The sequence below is a fragment of the Botryllus schlosseri genome, chromosome 7 (genome assembly GCF_051294905.1).
Source record: "Botryllus schlosseri isolate E-star chromosome 7, Bs_hap1, whole genome shotgun sequence".
Lineage (NCBI taxonomy): Eukaryota > Metazoa > Chordata > Ascidiacea > Stolidobranchia > Styelidae > Botryllus > Botryllus schlosseri.
Window position 1 is genome coordinate 28,416,750 of NC_137242.1, and position 14,646 is coordinate 28,431,395.

The window sequence follows — 14,646 nt, forward strand, 5'->3', positions numbered from 1 at the left end:
CGCACCACCTTCGTCATTCGCACTCACCCGGGATTTTTATTCGCACCGTTCGCACCATGTTCGTCATTCGCACTGCAAATTTTTTCATTCGCACAAGTGCGAACCGTCACACAGGTTGAAAAGCACTGATCTGATGTATCACTTCATCGTTCTCCACGTCTGTGGGCACATCCCTGATATTCATTTGTATCGCAGGAGCTGGTGATATTCATTTGTATCGCAGGAGCTGGCGGTTTGTTAAGGTATAGGATGCCGCTTCCGGTCTTATTCCTTCTTCGGTATTTCTCAGGAAGGATTCCATCAAGGTTTCCACGGGGGATTCCTTGTGAAAAAAAAAGTTATATATCTCTTCCTATGTGAAAAATAGATGCGTTTGTTTGTTCCTTGAGTAACTCTTTCAGACCCGACCCACTCAATAGAGTGGGTGATTGTCTTCCGGGAATTCCCGCACCCACTCAATAGAGTGGGTGACATGAAGATCACGATTAGGACGACCGCCGATCGTGGCTTAGGTGTGAAACATCCTCAAACATTTTCTTGCAATGATTTTATTGTAACTTACGATAATATAACCATCACGGGGTATATAAATCAAATGAATACAACATAGAAAGGTCGCCGATAGGTGTCAATCATGCTAAAATATCGATCTAATTGTTACCGCAAATTAAATAATTTGCTTTCATTGATGAACTAATAATGTCGACATGCCACGACTTTTCCAACCTTGGGTTAACTCATTTGACCGATAAAGATGGAGGAGGAATGGAAGAAAGATCACTTTAGTAGTGGAAGCGAAGAGGTCCTAACTGACGACTCGAGCTCCAGTGACGAGGAGATATCTCTGATCAAGCACGCGAGGCCATCAGGTGCAGGTGGTTCGGCGATCTCGCCGTTGCAGGCAGGCGATTATTGTAGTGGACTATCCCCACCTGCTGCGAAGAGACGAGGAAGGCATGCGGTCTTGTGAACCGGCACAAGAGGTAGACCCAGGCAGTTTACCCGCGTTGCGTCACCTGCCACAGTCCCAGGGTGTGAGTACAGGCATGCTATCTCAGGGCCTCATTCTGATCAATGGTTTGCCGACCCTGTAGTGCCACCGCGTACTGCGGAATACTGCTCCCTCGACTACCAGCAAGCTACGACCTCGATGTTACATTCAAATCAATGGTCTGATGATCCTGCCGCAAAACCTCAAACAGTACCATTTACCCGTGTTCCAGGCTGCCGCCTGGATAACCTATATCTATCACCGGCTGTAGTCTTTGATGAACTCCTGCCGGAAGAATTCTTCAGTCATAGGTGCGAACAAACCAATATTTACGCAGAGCAAGAAATAAAAAAGAAAGGTGCCACTCTTAAACCAAATAGCTATGCCTCAATCTGGCGACCCACAACAGTCATAGAAATCAAGAGGTTTTTGGGTTTGGTATTGGCCATGGGCATAGATGTAAAACCTCAAATTCGGCAGTACTGGTCCAATCAAATTATACATAAAAATGAATTTTTCGCAGGTGTCATGTCTAGAAATCGATTTTGCGCCATCATGTCTTCCTTGCACTGCAATGACAATACTAATTACGTCCCCAGTGGCAATGACAGGCATGACCCTTTATTCAAACTTAGGCCAATGATAACACATCCTGAAATATTCAAAACAAAATTCGTCCCAAGGAAGGAGCTCAGTTTGGATGAAGGGACATGCCCTTTCAAAGGCCGCGTGGTTTTCAAGGTCTATAACCCTCTAAAGCCAAAAAAATGGGGCATGAAACTATTCCAGTTGTGCGAGTCTCGAAGCGGATATTGTTCAAAGTTTGAAGTAGCAACTGGCATATTATCGAACGATTGTGTCCCAGGGAAAACCGCCCAACTTGTCCTCGATATGGTTGACGAATATTCCGGAGAAGGTTACGAGCTGTATACCGATCGGTATTATACCAGCGTGCCACTGTACGACGAATTGCACAAGCGTGGCATTATCGGCGTTGGAACTTGTCGAAGCGACAGACGAGGACTCCCACCTACAATGAAGGGGAAGCTGGTGAATAAAGGCGAGACAAAAAGTGCTAGACGTGGCCACCTACTAGCCATGAAATGGAAAGATAAAAAAGAAGTGCTGCTCTTGTCGGCCAAACATAATAACGACATGATACAGGTTAAAATAAAAAGTGCAGGAGGTGCTAAAGAAAAATTGAAGCCCAAATGTGTGGACGATTACAATCAGCACATGAACGGAGTCGATCGTTCGGATCAAAGGATGTCGTATTACAGCTTTGAGCGCCGTCGTAAAAAATGGTGGAAGAAACTTTTTTTCATCTCTTCAGCCTAGCAACAACCAACGCATATATTTTATACTCAGAATCTGCAGAGGATGATGAAATGTTGTGCAAGATTACGCATTTGAGGTTTCTCGAGCTCATTGTTGAGCACTTGACCACAGAAGAAAGCAGGTAGCGACATGACATACCTGTAAGCCGATCCAGTGCTAGCCGATCCAGCTTAGTCTGGTTGAGAGCCGGGCATTTTGTACAGCAGACTCCACCAGGTGCCAGCAGACCGCATCTGCAGAAAGAGTGCCATGTCTGCTACCACAGAGAGCGTGCTAGACAGTTTCGTGGAGTAGCATCTGCAGCAAAAAAAATTAGAGCTAGTAAAACATGTTATATGTGTGTGGAATGCGGTGTGGCTTTACATGCTCACCCGTGCTTCGAAGTATATCATACGGTAGAAGATGACACCAGCTAGAAGACAGATTCACATTCCCTTCATTCAATGAGTCTTCAATTCTTCGTTCTTTTGTTCATTGATTTCACGATGCATGAAAATAAATATCATCATCAGTTGCGTTGCCTATATATAGTCTGGATTATTCATCACAATTTTACTGATATTGATATTATTAGATTTATCTAGTCACTACCAGTAATGGTTAGATTGCTACGCACATTCAAAATGAGGAGCATACGATACAATATACTATACTGACAATGACATCCACGCCATTCAACTGTCAAGTCAAGCATACTTTCTTACCAAATTGACAAGTACTCCCTATGATCACAATAATAAGTTACGCCATGGCCTTACTAGGCCTAGGCCATGGTTACGTTTAGGCTGGGTCGTGCAATGTCGTAAGACTAGTGTTCGGATTTAGGATGAGGTTAGGGCTGGGGTTACCTGATTGGTGATCAGATCACCATGTTGTTGTGGTTGAGAACGCACACTAGACTAAGCATTTATGATAGAACATAGCTACAGTCTCTGCTCTAAGCTTTTTTTTCTGTAAACGAAATCCAAATGAAGACACACAACTTTCTGTGATGCACTCTAGCGCGCTTCCTGCACCTATGTTACTTCCGAGTTACTGAACGAATTGGACTGGATTGGCAGCTGCTGTTATTTTTTCCGAAATATTTACATGATTCCAAGCAGTACTGAATAACTTATTTCGATAGATTTAATCTACAACCAGGTAAATAAATTAGCCGAAAGTGCGTAGGCTACTTACCGCAAATTATCCGGGGAATATTCACTCGCCGCAATTCCACCTACACCAAACATCACCACACCGTCACATCCAGTTTTCCAAATTATTACTAAATGATACAGTGTGGTGCTTCTTGATGTTCTCTAAATAGTGATGGGTCACACGCATTGAATAACCGAAAACTCGCGACGCTATGGATCTTGGAATATACGCAATTAAATGCAATTTTCCGGGAATTCAGGATGTTCTGAAACAATTGCCTGGGATTCGATTTTGTCTGTTACGCAGTTACTATCTCCGCAGATTATGGTATGGTCTGTCTGTTTTCCTAGTTTTTTTTTAATTCTTTTAGAATTTAGTTTGATATGTACCCACGTCCGAGGGCGCATATACGTTGAAAATTCTAATAATGTTTCCGCTTTCGATATCGGTCATTGTTATAGCCCGGATTCTATCCGCTACAACTATGTGGCTTCCTATGTGGTACTTTTCTTCAAGTTCTTTCATTATGAAGATGCTAGTACCTTTGTAGGATAGCTTCTTTCTTTCATCTTTATCTACCCATTCTTGTTTTGGTTTAATTTGGTTTGGACAGTACCTAATGTTTTGTTCTGCCCATTTGTTTATGGTATTATCGTCTGCCCTGTTTTTTTTTTTTGAAAACAGATGATGTCCCACTTCTTTTCTGCTTTCATTAATGTAGGCCATTGACGTTAAGTGAGTGCAGGTTAAGAGCCATTTTATCAGATCAGGGGATTGATATGTTAGGTGGTCGCCTTCTTTTAGGAGGTATCTTTCAGGTCGTCTGCCTTCAGAGGTTTTCTCCTTGCACCACCTTCCGCTATTGCCGTTGGGCTCGGTCGCTCTTGTTCCTCTTATTTGGCGAGAAGACGTTCTTTCCACTTTTGTGTGTTTCTTCCCCACTCGTTACTATATGTAATTCATCGTCCGTTGTTTGCGTGTTTTCAGTTTCACTGTTAGTTTCTATTCCTTCTCTTGGTTTTATCGTTTTATCCAGTTCGACTTCACCTGGTGTCGGCGGCGAGCTCTCCGCAAGATTAAAGAAGTCATGCAGTTCGTCTTATTTTTGTTCTGGTTCTCCTGACGTCTTCGTCCTGGCTTAGTGGATGGTTTGAGTTGCCTGTTGTTCATTTTCAATATGCGTAGTATCTTCCAATGTTTGGTTTGAGTCTTGCATCTGTTCTTCAAGATTTTCGTTTTGTGGGCATATTGGACTCTTATTAGAGTAGGCACGCTGTCTCGTTAGGGCAGTCTACTGCATTGTGTCCTGCTTTCAGGCATCCATAGCATTTCTTTATTGCTTCGTCGGCAGGGAGATACACCTTTGCAGGGCGCTCCGCCTAAATATACGAAAGATGGGATTTTTCCAGGGATGTAGTTGTCGATGATCACCTGGCGGTAGCCGGTATGTATTTTCGTACCTTTGTGGCATGTCAATTAAACGTTTCGTATCGTCCCACATTCTAGTTGGTTGATCTGATGTATCACTTCATCGTTCTCCACGCCTGTGGGCACATCCCTGATATTCATTTGTATCGCAGGAGCTGGCTGTTTGTGAAGGTATAGGATGCCGCTTTCCGGTCTTATTCCTTCTTCGGTATTTCTCAGGAAGGATTCCATCAAGGTTTCCACGGGGGATTCCTTCGGTATTTCTCAGGAAGGATTCCATCAAGGTTTCCACGGGGGATTCCTTGTGAAAAGAAATGTTATATATCTCTTCCTATTTGAAAAATAGATGCGTTTGTTTGTTCCTTGAGTAAGGGATGCTTGATTATTGCATCTATTAATTACTTCGGCTGCATTGCTTTTTAGAGGTGTGTCAATGTCTAGCGATCTTGGCCTGTACCCGTAGGTGATTCTATGTCAATTTGCTTTCCGTAGAGCACTTGCGTAGGCTATTTCACATGCACTTCTACGTTCGTATGGCGTAGTAAGGATTGTAAAGCTTGAATTCAAAGGCTGTATAACGTGTTTCAGACGCCGAAACTACAGTAAATGCGAATAGTATCGCTTTCGGTAAGGCTAGAGTCGGACGATGTCTAACTATACGTGTAGTCCAGACTTCGGACGAGAGAAGGTAATTAGGTCGTACTAAATACACAAAGGCGTCGTGTATCGCAGACAGAAGAGGGGCTAGACTCAAGAGAGAGTCAAGTCTCTAAGGTAAAAGACTCAACAAGTCCTGACTCGGGTAGAGGAAGGAGTCTAGACTTGAAGAGTAGAGACTCAACGACAATTGACTCCGAAGAAGAGTCAAGACCCAAAGAGGGAGAAAAGACTCAACGAGACTCCACTCTGGAAGACGTGTCAAGTCTCGAAGAGGGGGGGGGGGTTGAGTCAGGTGACTCGAAGTAGAAATGGAAGTCCGTCGTCGAAGAAGAACTAGAAGTAAGTGTTGGTAGCCTATTTGCACGACAAAAATAGTTAGCTTGTCGTACCTTGCCTTACCTTTTTTGTCGTGCAAATAGGCTAGCAACACTTACTTCTACTTCTTCTTCGACAGACGAACATACGACTTCAACGCTCGTTCCTGGAGCGTGGTACGGGATAACGAGAGAACTAATGTTTTCACTAGCCATCGTGAAATAGTGCGAAGAGAACCAATATGGAATACTAGGTGACGTAACCCGCGACCGACACAGATTAGATTGGATAAACAATCAAACGAATAAAAATAAGGAATGAAGGAAGAAGATAGTTAGAGAAATAAATAAGAATACAAGCACAAATACAAACAGTAGTAACACACGATTTTTGAATTATATACTAACACCAACGAATAAGATAAGTTAGCCAGCGCGTTACAGTACAGGACAGACGTAATTGATTAATGATTACACATGCCGGGGTCGAAGAGACGAATCAATAATGCAGTTTTGGCTGCGCGTCTACTGCTACAGCCACGGCCTACGCGTATGTTTACGCATGATAATATTACCTGAGTATGCTAACACCCGGGATTTCTGCGAGGCCGGTTTTTCACTGCTTATCTGCCATGGATGGTATTCCGACGATGGTAATATTCCCGTCGACTTTTCGAAGGATTTGTAGATGTGATCCACTCCGATTTATCTTCTTCGTGAAGGCGACGGCGCAACCTCACGTTCTTGTAGATGCAGGGAATCCCGATGCGTAGGTCCTGGGACAAAGTCGCACACAGCAGCCTCGCTTTTGGTTGTCGTCAGGTAGGCAAGCGATACTTTTATCGCCCCGGTGGATTAACAGCGTGCTTAAATCTCACCGTACTGTGGTGAAATCGACGGTATTAAGGAAAGGAAAGGACGTAGTTTATTTTTGTCCCTGATGTTTTTGCGGCATATACACCGACTCATGATACACATACACACGATCCGTGCATATGCATACCATGAGTGCATGACGTGCATATGCCGCTGGACAAGGAAGTGCAGATATAGCCTTTACAGCTTTCTATGTCATGCACCACCCCTCCATGCTATCCCAGTAATGCATGAGCGCCAAGCAGGGAAGCCATGGATACCAGTGTTACTAATCAGGTCTTTGGTCTGACCCCGGCCGGGAATCCACCGATCAAGGATAATCCCAGAATTATCAAAGAAAAACTGAAATAACTCCACTTCTACGGCTTCGAATTGAGTCAAATTTGTTTTGCATCGTTTTTGAAGACAGCGCAACAATTTCATGGGGTTGGCAGAAAAATTTGAGAATTTTTTTTTTGCATTTCAAGGCAAATTCAAAATTTTCAAACTCTACGAAATCCGCGAATATTGGTTGGAATGAATTCAAATTTGGTGTGCGTCGTTTTTTAAGGTAACCTAACGATTTAATCAAGTAACCCGCAAGATTCAGGAAAAAAGGTTATTTTTGAACAGCCCTAATGAACAAGTATCGAACTCTGCATCTGTTTGTTGTGGTATTCCACAGGGATCCGTACTTGGACCCACCCTGTTTTTACTATATATTAACGATATATCAGTATGCTCTGATTTTACTACAACTCTCTTTGCAGACGATACCCACCTCTCACTTTCCTCAGGAAACGCCGAGAACCTTGTGTTAAAAGCCAATGCTCATCTTGACTATATAAGTACTTGGTTAGCTTGCAACAAATTGTCTGTCAATGTTAAAAAGTGCCAAGCACTTCCAATAGGCAAGGAAAAGTACAGATCAGAGTTATCAAGTCCCAAATATGCAGGAAAGTTGGCAATTTCAGGCCAACAGCTAGACCTATGCAAGTCTATCAAGTACCTTGGTATTCATATAGATGCAGGTCTGACATGGCAACAGCATATTACCAATGTATGCGCAAAAGTTTCACGAAATATTGGTATACTATGGAAGGTTAACCAAATAGTTCCAAAACCTTTTCTACGCACTCTTTATTTTTCTATCATTCATTCCCACCTACAGTATGGAATTATAGTTTGGGGATCTGCTACCAAAACCCTGCTGAACCAGCTGCAGGTGATCCAGAACAAAGCTCTAAGAGCAATTGCCAGAATACCCCTCTATAGTCGACTTGATCCATATTACAAAAAATTGCGTATCCTCAAAATTAGCGATATCTATATCTTTGAACTGGCCAAAGTGATGTATAAAATTAATCAGCTGCAAGTCCCCGTCTCTCTGCAACACTATTTTCAATATTGCAGTGATGTTCATAGTCATAGCACACGGTCTGTCACGAACGCCAACTTATTCATGTCCCACACTGACATAGGTTTCCCTCCATTCAAACGAGCAGTTATTGATGTATGGAACAAAGAGATTCCAGCACATTTAAAAGACTCAAATTATCGTTCATTCAAGACAGGGATGTTGGATTATCTTCTAAGTAAATACTAGTCGCACCTGAACACTACCCACTCTGAATATACAAATCTGTAACCCATATATTTGCTCCTTGTGCATATTGATACATTGGTTCTGTGTAACTGTGATATCTTCTCTTAATATTGCTGCTCTGTGAATATTGCATTTTGTATGACATATTTTGTTACCCTGTTCAGTTGTCAGTTTATGACATTATTTTCTTTAGTTGTTATAGTTTGTGACGTTATTTTCTTTGAATAACCATTTACTCCGGTTCCGGTTGACTCGAAGATCTTTATGATCATATCACCGGTACCAGTCAATACCGATACCGAAGCACTGTTTGTCTGTTGCATATTTATACTTTCATTTTGCCGCCATCGGTTGACGAAATAAATCTCTCTCTCTCTCTCTCTCTCTCTCTCTTATGACTTGTGCTTATTCTTACTACACAGGCAATAGTTGTACGTTTTTTAATAAGAACCGTTTCTTCCTGTTAAGGAATGCAGTATGAAAGCATTCTGTTCTCGCTAGCATAAACCCGTATATATAGTTGCTCAACTGTTCCTGTCGTTGTCGGCTGTCTGACGACCGGCCGCCATATTGGATAATGGAGATTACATTACGCCACGTGAAGAAATGGAAGGTGAGACGATAATGGACTAATAAATGAATTTTGCATGCTTCCAACTTGCCTTTTCAAATTTACATGCTCAAGTCAGAGTCAGCTTTGTTCAGTTCAGTTGAATTAATTGTTTGAAAATTTTAGAAGTAACTGCAATTAATGGTCATTTTCCAATATGAAACCATGCTATATAGTATATCCAGTAGGGAATTGGTGTATACGCAGCACACTTAGGCGACTGGCAGGCTGACTATCACTAGTAGCTGGGGCTGGGCACAATGATTCGAGTACTTGAACCTGAATCGAGTATTAATTTTTATGATTCTAGTCGAGTAGGAAAATACGATATTTTTTAGTACCGGTACTGATATTACGCTTCTCTCCACTGAAAGTTTATTTATACCCGAAAATTATAGTTTCGATACTAATTTTCACAGTTGAAGCCTTGATTGGCGGTATCGTAGCATACGAAACCTATAGTACAAAATCTACCAAGGTTACTGGACGTAGTATATTTCCGAAGTCATGATCATCCAACAGCATTTTCAACAAGTGGAATGAAATCAGTGAAGTCGAAAAAATACCAAAGCATCTTTTATGTGATGGATAAAAGGCATTAAGTTCTTGGTGGTGGCTTAAACGGTATATACTTCAACTTTGACATCTTACAGTCATTATGACGTCATAATGAGTGATACTTGACTACTTGACTCGAAGCATATTAGGTGATTCAGAATTGAATCACTCAGGTACTAGATTTTGTCCAGCCCTACTTAGCATGAAAAGTTCGACTGGCTCACCAAGGCAAAGTAAAGCCTATAAATTCAAATCTGCTCATTTTTGCTGCTTTACCTGTTAAAAAAATGATTGAGGTTCGGTTTCACAAATATAATCTCCTAATGAAATTTTTATTCTGTTTCACTGCATATTTCGAATTTCGGCTGCTTTGCAGAAAACGGTTTCGTCTTCTGTCCCTGAAGAGGAGATGAGATTGATTTCCCATCAACGCGGAATTGGTTGAAAATATGATTGATAGGATGAAGCGCAGAAGCTGACATCGCTGTCCCGAAGACAAAATGACGGATTGTGATTGGTATGTTTTTCTCTCTCTGCTATTAAATCTTTGTTGTAATAAAGCTGTTGATTTTGACATAAACAGTGATCCCTTCAAATATTTGTATTGAGTAGGCAATTTCCATCTATTAATTGCCTCTCATGATATAGGCCCATATAGCGTTCTTCAGTCATGTTGCATTGCACGGCATCAATTTTCGCACTGTTTTTAATCTATACAAATACGTAATTACGAAGCGACGCGTTGACGCACTCCACTTTGTTGTCTTGTAATGAGTTAATATTGACCTGTATGTATTAAGTGATCAACTGGGACTTATAATATATTTTGTTTTACAGCATCTCAAAATCTAGACCGGATTGTTTCTATACCTACAATTTTTCATAAAGGATATGGCAACTTCTTCCAGGTTGAACAGGTACGGATTTTTATCAATATTATAAGTACCTGTTTGCTTAAAATTTGGGATGTGAAAAACTATTCCACTACTGGCACAAAGTCGAGCTTCAACTGTAGTTGAGTCGTGGAGATTCGGAGACGATTTTACGTTTTATAATATCAATTATTGAATTATAGTATCAATACATTTCTTTCAATGTCGTGTATTGAACCTTTTTTAGTGATGTGCAAACCTAAAACCCGTGTTACAAGCCCATGTTCCCTTTTCAGCTGGGTCCCACAGTCCGCAGTTCTAACTCTGGGTCCGTGAAGCACATCTTCATGGTGTTTGCAGACCTCTAAATTTTTAACCTGAATGATAATATAATTTGTGATTTTCTTAGCTCGGGTAAAGCATCACTTCGGATATTTCTAGGTTAGTACAGTGTAGAAGTAGTGATTTCAAATCCATAACAAAGCTACTTCAAGTGGAAGTAGAAAATGAAGGTCTGCAAAGTACTCAAGTAGTTTGAAAAAGTAAATATCAGCAGTTATCGAAGGTTGCTACTTCAAACTCGCCAAGATGTACCGTCGCGACTTGCAAAAATGGACTATTGATAAGAGGTGGATGGCGGTTGCACTATTATTGAGCATGATTTGAACTAAAACTTGATGGTATCTGCACGGATGCCTTGATGGTTGAAAAAAGGGGTCCGCGCTGCCAAAAAGATTTAGAGCCGCTCTACTAAAGGTTTCTGTTCACATAAGCTGATGACTCAAAATGATCATCACTTCCACCTGGCCAAGTGCGCATATACATTGGCCTATTTGCTATTTGATATCATATGTTGACTGAAAATAGGATCCGCAGTGCCCTGCTGCCGGTATATTTGATAAGCTGATTACTGAAAGAGCATCAATGTGTGTGTTGTGTGTGTGTGTAGGGTATGTTTGACCTGATGCTTCTTTCACATAATAATACATTTCTTTAAGACACCCAAATCCGCGTGGCCTACAATTTGCTTCGATACAAAGAAGAAAGAGTGGACCGTCTGGTTTGATGTTGAAAAGGTGAAGAATATCGAGAGCTTCCATGAGGCATTTGCAGTGATGCTAGAAATTCATTACAGCTTCGAAATGCAGTTTCTGACTGTCATGTCAGTTTTTCTGGCGCGTTTGCCAGGTGTAATTGACACCAGTACTGCAGCTTATGCCAAACTGGATCACATTCGTGACTAATTTGCAAATAAAGTCATTGGAATGAAGGTGATTTAGTGCGTAAAGTGTGGTTATATGCTGTACCTCAAGGATATCCGGGTAGGATGAAGTGTAATCCGGATAGGTGGGAAAATAACCACCAGGTGAAATAAGGTAGAAAATTTCCCTCCTCTTTTTAAGTTTTTTTTTGAAACACCTTAAAAGGTGGGCCCAGTTTTTAGAGTGCACGCAAATGTCGACTGCACACAGACCAATATTCCGGCAGAAACGCCAACTCAGACTTTATCACGAAATAATGTCCATATCACTGAGAAAACAAAATTACAATGAACAATACGGAATTCACACAAACTTACTAGCAATTTCTAATTATAATTAACCTGTTCAACGGACATGAAAACTCCCCAAACAACACAATTTTACCACTTAGCTCGATACTCTGACATACTCAAAGAATTAATTCTGAGATTTATGCAGTTCAATACACACTCCACCACCGTCTCCGAAACCGAAATAAAATGCAAATCCCTGTCCGGGGAAGCTACTTAACTTCAAAATATGTTACAATCCTTCGTCTCGACTGAGTAGGCGCTTTCCGTTGTCGTTTCTTCTGATTAGGCGCTGTTCGTTGACGTTTCTTCTGCGAGAACGTCGCGATGACTTTTACTGCTCTTCGTGTCGACTCGCGAGAACTTCGTTTCCGTCGTTGCTGTATTGCTCTTTCTCGCCGTTGTGCAAGGCAAATCTTTATATTGATTGTCTTCGGTCGGCCGGTCGGTCTTGATTAATTGAACGTCGGAAGGTCAACCATATAACGCAGAGCAAATGTTTGTAGTTGTATAATTGACCCCAGAAGGTAACTACAATCATTCGCTATGCGTTATATGGTGATTCCCCGTCGTAGAATGTCACGTCGGGATCACCATATAACGCAGAGCGAATGTTTGTAGTTGTATAATTGACTCCAGAAGGTTGCGTTTACAATTCGCTGCGTGTTTCTTCCTTTGACGGACCGGCGTAACCGCGCCGTACGGACTTTTTGGCTGACGTACCACGACCTGTCCATTGCACACGTATTCGATGGATCACACTGACGAATATATTTTGTTTCTGTCTCCACGACGACGTAACTTTATTGAATCAATGTACGACGACGTAACAGTACTTCCGAATTTGTCAATCGAATAGAATGAATGAATATCTCTACGTGGTATTACCTACGCATATCTCGAATAGCCACGACGCATATCTCGAATAGCCACGACAGAGTTTATGCACCAAAACATCGTACGATTTCATACTTTGTTATCTACGTTCACACGACAAAATATACGACTCACAAAGGTCTTATCAGGTCTCAGTTCAGGGAATTACGTAAGGTTTACCAACTCCCTATTGAATATTATTAAAATTGCGTTATACCAATTTATTTCGTTAAACCGGCATGCCCATTTATATAAATCTTGCGTAATTTTTCTTGAGGGAAGAGTACTCAAAATTCAAGACATTTGGCAACTTGAAATCGTGCGTACCGCGAAAAACTTTTGAAAAAGTTTCATGAATTTTCAAAAAATACTCTATAATTTATGCTAATTCACGAAATAATTTGGGCCCCCTTCGAGCTCGCCCCCCCCCCTAATTGGGGGTTTTGGGGTGCGGCAGTTACGGTCCTGCTTTGACATTGAACATCTTTTGCAAAGTAGAGTTCGTCTTCGCAATTACTTTCTTCGTTTTTTCCGCTAAGAGTATATCGTCAACGTAGACTGACAATTGTACGACTCCTTCGTCGTAAACGCCACTGTAAATACAAGGATCAGATTTCGTTTGTTTAAAGCCCACCTTAATCAATTTCTCGTATAGAGCTTGATTCTAGTATCGCGGTGATTGCTTCAAACCATATATCGACTTTCTCAGGACAGAGAGATTTATTGCTTCGTCAACCGGAGTAAACAGAATGAGTATGCAAAAATATACTCAAAACAAAAACAAACACATATACATTATTAATAGCGTGTAACTGGCTTTATAACGGCATAGACGGGTGCCGGCGATATGATCCTTACGATCTTCCTGTCAAGCCGGAACCTAGATGATTAGAAACAAGTATACAGATACATACACTTACACTCATGCTTACTAGTTATGGTGATTTGTAAAAAAAACGAAAGTAGAAAAACAACAACGAACTACACAGTGGATGATGCCTTGATGCGATAGCAGATGAGGAATATATCCGATGGCGATTAGTACTTACTGAGAAGTAGGTCAAGGAACTCCGCCTTGAATGACGGAAAGCACATACTTTTCAGTCGCGGGGGTAATTTATTCCACACAGCAATTCCAGCACGCTTCAAGGGAGGAAAAACATTGTCGGAATTAGACATAAATAGGTTGGAAGAGCTCCTAAATCGAGTACCGTAGCTGTGTATAATATGCATGAAGTATTCAAAGTAGCTTACAAGTGAATTTGGAACTTCTTGTTTGGTAAACTTATACATGAACTTTGCTAATTCAAAAGTATATATATCCTCAACTTTGAGAATGCGAAGTTTTTATAATATGGAGATAAGCGATGGTAGATAGTCAGTCCAGCAATGGCGCGAATGGCTTTATTCTGCAGTACTTGCAGTGCCTTCAAGATAGTTTGGGTTGCAGATCCCCACATAATACCATATTGGAAATGGCATTGAACGATGGAGAAATAAAGACTTCTAAGCATAGGCCTAGGAATAGTTCTATTCAGTCGCCACAAGACACCAGAGAGATCTTTAACGAAACATGACTTGTATGGGTATTCCAACTGAGGTCATGGTCAATAAAAATTCCTAGATATTTCATTGATTTGCTAAAGCACATCACTTGACCAGCCATCATTAATCTGTGATTTGTATTGGAGAGTTCTGTTCTCCTTTTTTCTTTGCCTATGGGTAATACCTGGCTCTTACTAGCATTAATGGACAATTTGGTACATGTGAGACAGTTGCTAATAACTTCAAGTTGGTAGTCAGTTGATATCAACAGATTTTGACTATTGGATGAGGATAGCAGTAA

General features: G+C 41.2%; 1 protein-coding gene and 1 long non-coding RNA gene across 2 annotated transcripts in view; one reads left to right on the plus strand and one right to left on the minus strand.

Moving 5' to 3' along the window:
* Window positions 1-14,646, minus strand: part of LOC145443197 (uncharacterized) — a 550,061-nt gene that overhangs the window by 116,619 nt on the left and 418,796 nt on the right. The gene's annotated exons all lie outside the window — the stretch shown is intronic.
* LOC145442324 (uncharacterized) lies at window positions 8,802-11,642 on the plus strand. The gene is made up of 4 exons (XR_013916023.1): window positions 8,802-8,945; window positions 9,877-10,017; window positions 10,338-10,417; window positions 11,371-11,642. It is a non-coding gene; the product is annotated as an uncharacterized LOC145442324 (long non-coding RNA).